This window comes from Cetorhinus maximus, chromosome 13, assembly GCF_964194155.1.
Source record: "Cetorhinus maximus chromosome 13, sCetMax3.hap1.1, whole genome shotgun sequence".
Taxonomy (NCBI): domain Eukaryota; kingdom Metazoa; phylum Chordata; class Chondrichthyes; order Lamniformes; family Cetorhinidae; genus Cetorhinus; species Cetorhinus maximus.
In genome coordinates this window covers 12,125,497-12,133,034 of record NC_135891.1, presented here as the reverse complement: position 1 = coordinate 12,133,034, position 7,538 = coordinate 12,125,497, and positions in this window count along the sequence as shown.

The following is a 7,538-nucleotide window of genomic DNA, read 5'->3' as shown; positions in this document are numbered from 1 at the left end:
ACCACACCACCCTCCTCGCACCCGTCTATCTAAAAGGCAGAAATTACAGGGAAGTTTTTTTTTAAATGAATATGTAAATGAAAAATAAATTACATTAATGTAGACTGTACATTTTATTTCTTGACGGCACCACCTGTTAGTTCTCAGTGGCATATTGGAGAACTGCCTAAATAAACACACAACAATATTAGTTTCCCATCGTAGGAAGAGGCCTTTTGGCCCAGCGAGTCTGCTCTTTGCTAGAACAATCGAAAACTAATCCCTTCCCTGCTTTCTCCCTAAAGCCCTGCACTTCTCCTGCTTCTAATACTTCTTTGGTTTTCTCTTAAAAGATCTAATCACCTCTGCCTCAACCATTCTATGCCCTGCATAAAGAAATTTCTCCTGATCTCTTTCCTCTACCTCTTAGCGATAATTTAAATGGACAACCCCCCATATCACTTACTCCTCATTCAGTGGAACTTGTATCCCTATTTACTCTGTTTAACCCTTTAAAACATCTTGCGCATAAAATGTCAGAAAAGCTACACTGCAAGACAAAGTTTACTAAATGTCCACATGACACAGGGTGTGATTGAAAGTTCAGTGTAATGTCATCTCCCCCTGTGCACAATGAATTCTGTGTTTGGTTGACTCACTGTTAAAGTGACCAGTAATGCACAGTGGAAGTCAAGTAGTACTCCAGAGTCACTTGATGTGGGTGGAAAAGATTCAGAACTTAATTCTTTGCCTCTATTTGCCCCTGTTGGCATTGGGTGCTGTTGTTGAATTCATGACAGAAAGATAAGGTCGAGATCAATGATAAAGGCTGAATTTAATGGGCCAAATATTTTTTTGCAACTCTTAAAATGTTACATGGAGCTGTTGAAGATATATAGAGAGAAGCAATCTTGAGAATAGATGGGGAGTGGGGGGTTGTAGTGGAAGGAAAATGGCGAAAGAATTGGGACATGAAACATTTTGGGAGCAATAATACAAAATTGAATTTCAAAACAGGGACCGAAGACTCCATAGGTTTCTTGAGTAGCTTCTTAGTGTTAGACGCTTCCAAAAACATGTCACTTATTTTCATCATCACTCATCAAGGAGAATTGCCACTGACAAGTCAGATTCTAGACACTAGATCCTAGAGCTAATTAAATAAAGGCAACATAGGCCAAGTCTTATATAAAAGCAAAAAAACTGCGGATGCTGGAAGCAGTTCTGTTGAAGAGTCATAAGGACTCGAAATATTAACTGTGTTCCTCTCCGCAGATGCTGCCAGACCTGCTGAGTTTTTCCAGGTATTTTTATTTTTGTTTAGGCGAAGTCTTGCCTCATTTACAAAGGGAATGATCAGATCAAGTGTAACACCACAGCGTGTCCATTCTGCTATTTTATCTGTAAGGCACTGCAGTAAATGCTATTCCAGTACTCTCAGACTGATCACTAGAAGACATGATTTACTTGTTTGGCAGTTGTACTTGGCTTGGACTTTTTGTACTGTATGAACTTAAAAAGGGTGGTGATAGATGAAGAAAGAAAAAAAAAACTAATGTAAGTGTGCAGTGTGTAGATTTTGAGAAGGATAACAATTATTCATGAGTTATTGGGAACATATAATATTGAATGGTCATGTGTTGCTGTTTAATGATGTGACTGTTTTGAGTAAGGTGTCCTTGGGTTCAAATGAATACCAAGAATTATATAAATAGAAAGAATATTATTTATTTATCGAATTGCCAATTTGCACCTCAAATAAAACCCTTACCCTGCTGAATAAAACCAGAGCCCTTTGAGCAACATTTCTGCTGATAATTTACAGTCAAGCCTTGAAAGTTATTTTTTTTGTACGAATAGGAGTGACTCCTGGATAGTCAGAGGGGGAAAAGGTTTAAAATAATTTGCACTTAACAGGTATTAGAATCATAGAAAGTTTACAGCAAACAAAGAGGCCACTTTGGCTCATCATGATCAGCAGATGTATTATCTCAGTAAGATGAAAATGCTTTCATATTATTTTGGGGTGGGGCAAACAATGAGAAGTTGCATTTATATAGCACCTTCAAGGTAGGGGTAGGCAAGAGGTACCAAGGTTGGCTCACTTTAAAGCAGGAGTGATCCTCCTGGGCTCCACTGTTTCAGCCTGAACTGCTGCTGCACCTGTCCCCTCCCACCCCTTAAATTGGAGCTCCACACTCTCAGTGGATCGATCTACTTTGCAGCTCGGAGCACGCAATATTCCAGTAGCAGAACTCAGAATGCTTTCCTGCAACCTGCCCTGCCCTCTGAATGGTAATAAAGTCCAAACCTCCAAACTGGGAGGAGGACTAGCTGGCTGAATTGAGTACCGGGGTAAAATTACTCCCCACTTTGTATAGTGGATGGAATACAAAGTTTTGTCCATTAAATGGTCTGAGGGTGTTTCCAGGGTCCTAGGAATGGCTTACTCTGGATGCTTGTCAAGGAGAGCAAACTTTACCTCATATTTTGCATTAAAATAAAAGTTGGGGGGTGTCTCTGCTGTAAAAGATAACTTGTGTTAACTGTAACTTTTGATTTGACCAGAGAGGAAAAATTCTTACTAAAACTGTCACTGAATCTGCTTTGTGTGGTTACACCAGCCCAGGAAACTGGGAAGTTTCTTTTTCACACCTGAAAACCTTGCCCTTTGAACTTTTAACTAGAGGAAATTAATTTTTAAAGGAATCAAATGTACCTTATGATGTAAATGGGGACCTAGTCAGTGGGATTAGGGAAGCGCTGTCACAAAACACAAAGGATTAATGCAGCATGACAACAGAAAAACAACAATGAAAGCTTGAATTTACAGGGACAAATGCATAAAGCAAGCAGAAGAGAAACAAGTAGTGACGGAGGCAATAACAATGAAAAATTGGGGTTGGATGGAGAAACACATTGAGGAATTGGAGGTGGAAGAACAAACAAACGAGAGTCATGTAAATGCAATGAAGGATCGGAATCGAAAGGATTGCCACACTGGAGCACCTTTAACATAGTTGAAATGTTCCAGGGCGTTTTACAGGAGCAATATCGAACAAAATTTGATATCGAGCTTGGTCAAAGAGGTAGGTTTATGGAGCATCTTTAAAAAGGAGAGCGAATGGAAGGGAGGGAGAGAGGTTTAGGGAGGGAATTCCAGAATTCTGGGCCTTGGCAGCTGAAGGCATAACTGCCAATAGTGGAGTGATAAAAATTGAGGACGCCCCAAGTCCAGAACTGGAGAAGCATAGAGATCTTGGAGGGTTGTGGAGCTGGAGGAGATTACGAGAGGGAGAGGGACGAGGCCATGGAGAGATTTGAAAATAAGGTTGTGAATTTTAAAATCAAGCCATAGATGAACCAAGGAGCCAATGTAGTTCAATGTGCAGAGAGGTGAGGTGTGAATGAGTCCTGGTGTGAGTTAGGATATAGGCAGCAGATGCTCATTGAAGGTGACAGGACTGGTGCCTCGACATTACTCACAAGAAAACAATTTGTTTTGTTTACAGCCTAATTGAAATTGAAAATTAACTTTGCTTCACAGCTTGGCAAAGAGCTTCAAACACACACCCATTCTAATGAAAAACTTCTACAACACCTGTGTAATTCATTGCCAACAGTTTAGATCATGTTTAAATGTTGGCACAGCTACTGGTAGGTTTCTTGTGAGTGTTTTGTTGCTGTTGGATTGCTTAATAATTCAAGCTTGTTTTGTGCATTGAACGTAATGCACTTACACTGGAGCATGAGTATTTGTACAGACGCCTTAACATTATGAAATGGAAATTGGGTCACATGAATTAAGACATTCTTTTCATGATCATGTAATGCCACCTTTTATAGTTAAAGGGAAACAAAATTGAGTATTCTCATTTTGACACTAGACACTTCACCCCACCTCATTTTACTGTGATTTTTCTTAACTGCTTATTAAGCCTCTAGTTGCAGCATTCTGTTCCCTTATTTAGGTCAACGGAGTTGCCATGACCTTATTTGTTTTTTCCTTCTTGTTAAGAACAATGGGTGAATTGAATCACAGTAGACTTGGCCCCAGCACAAAACAGGTCTAAGCTTTGTGGGGATAAAGTGGGGGATCGGGACTAACTGGTAAGATTTTGGGGCTTTGTTTGCTACTGCGTTTCCTACATTACAACAGTGATTACACGGCAAAAGTATTTAGTTGGCTTTGGGCCATCCTGAGGTCATGACAGGCGCTATATAAATACAAGCCTTTCTTTATTGAGATAGGACAGAAATACTTTTGGGGTGATACAATGCCTGGCGTGCAGAGAAAGTGTGTTTGCTTCTGAACTACATCGATGTAATTTTGACAGGTGCTCTTTAGAAAAGGAGACTTTTGGTTAAATGTAAATACTTGAAAGTAAACTTGGGCCTGAATTTTTCAGGCAGCGGGCAGAGGCAGTCGTGGAGCCGATCGCCGCCCGCGCCGCCATTTTACGCGGGCGGGCCAATTAAGGCCCGCCCAATGTAATACGGAGCTGCCTCAGGGAGATTGAATCGATATCGAAATAATTAAATAAATTATTCAAAAATTTATTTAAACGTGTCCCCCTCGTGTGACTGTGTCGCATGAGATGGGACACGTTTTGATATTTAGGAAAACATTTCTATGTATTGAATAAAAGCTTTAGGAAACTTCATCCCGCTCGTGGATGAGGTTTCCTAAAAAAACGCGAAGGCCGCTTGGCCTTTTCGCTTGCCCCGCCAACCTTAAGGTTGGACGGGGCAGCGTTAACACTTACATCAATTACTTTCTTAATGGCCTTAATAGGCCGTTTACATATCAGCGGGCGCGCCGAACGAAACATCACGAGACAGTGCGATGATGTCAGGACACACGCCCAATGTCATCGTGCGTCATTTTAAGCATCGGCATGTTGGGCCCACCCCTGCACGCCAAATGAAAAATCCCGCTCTTGGTGACAAAGTGTTATATAAGAATAATGCTCCCTCTACAGTAGCAAAAGGGGATAGCATTGCATCCACAGAAGAGGCAAAGCAAATTCACAGAAATGGCATAGCTGGTCCTGTTGAAGATGGTGACATGGATGTTTCTGCAACTGCAGATGATTTGAGCCAACAAGGTGCAAATGCTCAGAAAGGTGAAAGATCAGAAACTTTCTCTATTTTTTTGAGGCTCACACTCTTAGATCATAAACTCTCTCCTCCATCCCCACCCCCTTTCCGATTTTCCCCCTCCTTTTTGTTTTTCCCAATAACTTATATAGATTTTTCTTTTACCACCTATTTCCATTATTTTTAAATGTATTTCCATCCATTGTTTTATCTCCACCTTTTAGCCTTTTTCGATTCCTTCACCCCACCCCACTAGGGCTATCTGTACCTTGCTCGTCCTGCTTTCTACCCTTAATTAGCACATTCCTTAGATAATATCACCACCTTCAACACCTCTTTGTCCTTTTGTCTGTGACATCTTTTGGTTATCTCCACCTATCACTGGCCCTCTATCCAGCTCTTCTTGTCCCAGCCCCCCCACCCTCCCCCTCCCCAAAACCAGCTTATATTTCACCCCTTTTCTATTTTTCCTTAGTTCTGTTGAAGATTCATGCGGACTAGAAACGTTAACTGTGCTCCTCTCCACAGATGCTGCCAGACCTGCTGAGTTTTTCCAGGTATTTTTGTTTTTGTTTAGGAAACTCATTACATTTCTCATTCTCCAAAGAATTCTGAAGCCTGAAAGATGACGCAGAGAGAGAAGGAACAAATTCTGGTGCCTTTAATAAATGGCACCGTCAACATAAATTGACCCAACTTAGCACTTGCATTCACCCGGACAGATAGATTAACTCAGCATGATGAAGAATTGACATTGACCTCCTTGTGGGTTGTGAATCACCCAAAGGACGAAGAATTGATGTAGCATATATCTGGTGAAGACTTATAGAACAATTGTCTCAAAGTGCAAGGAAAGGGTTAATCAGAATATCTAAAAATCAGTTAATGTTACAAGTCATAAAACAGGCTTGTTTTGTATGTTTAACATAGATAATGGCCACTGAGCTATTGAAATAAGATTGACTTTAGTGCAATGATCAGTTTGGCCAGTAGACTTAATTAAAAGCAGAGAGCTTCAATTAGCTGTTAACAAATTCTGCAGAAGAGATTACAATATCCTTTGCAGAATAAAAATATTAGAGCGGAATACCAGGGTGCACAAAATACTGGGAGGGACAGATAGCACTAGTATAGAGAATTGTAAATTAATAGGTATGTTGAGGTAAGGGAGAAAGTAACAAAATCTAAATCAGGGTTACTGTGCATGTATGTGAATGCATGGAGTACAGTAAATAAGATTGGAGAGTTACATGCGCAGATTGCCATGTGGAAATATGATGTTGTGATGATAACAGAGACCTGGCTCAAGGAAGGGCAGAATTGGGTGTTAAATATTCCCGGGTACAAGGTGTTCAGAAAAGATAGGAAAGAAAGGGGGGTGGCGGCATTGGTTAAGGAGAGCATTGCAGTGCTGGAGAAAGAGGATGTCCCAGAGGGTTCAAGGACAGAATCAATTTGGCCAGAGCTAAAGAACAAAATGGGTGCAATTACATTGCTCGGTGTAGTCTATAGACTGCCAAATAGTGAGAAGGACGTAGAAGAACAAATCTGCAGTGAAATTACAGAGAGGTGCCAGTAGTTATAACAGGGGACTTTAATTACCTGAATGTAGACAGGGACAGTGGCAGTGTAAAGGGCGGAGAGGGGAGAAAGTTCCTAGATTGTGTTCAGGAGAATTTTCTACAGCAGTGTCCAATCCAACAAGAAAAGTCATACTGTTGAACCTGGTTCTTGGAAATGAGGTGGGCCAAATAGATCAAGTGTCAGTGGGGGAACACTTAGGAGACAGGGATCATTGTATTGTACGTTTTAGGATGATGATAGAAAAGGATGATAGGCAATCCAGAGTAAAAATAACTAACTGGACAAGAGCCAACTTCGATGGGGCAAGAGCAGAGCTGGGCCAGATAGACTGGAATGAAAGATTGGCAGGAAAAACTGTGGCTGAACAATGGGCTAACTTCAAAAAAGAATTGGTTTGGGCACAGTCAAGGTATATTCCATCGAAAGGGAAGGGTAGGGCAACCAATCCAGAGCTCCCTGGATGAAAAAGGAGATTGTAATTAAGATAAAGAAGAAAAAGTGCACTTATGACAGGTGTCAGGTAGAAAATACAATTGAGAACCAAGAGGAATACAGAAGGTTCAGAGGGGAGGTGAAAAAGCATATTAAAGAAGCGAAAAGGGATTATGAGAAAAGACTGGCAGCCAACATAAAGGGGAATCCCAAAGTCTTCTATAGGCATATAAATAGTAAAGGGGTGGTGAAAGGAGGAATAGGGCTGATTAGGGACCTAAAAGGGAATTTACACATGGAAGAAGGGGCCCTGGCTGAGGTATTAATATTTTTGCATATTTTTTTCTTCTTTATCTTAACTTCAATCTCCTTTTTCATCCAGGGAGCTCTGGACTTGTTTGCCCTACCTTTCTCTTTCAATGGAATATACCTTATCTGTGCCC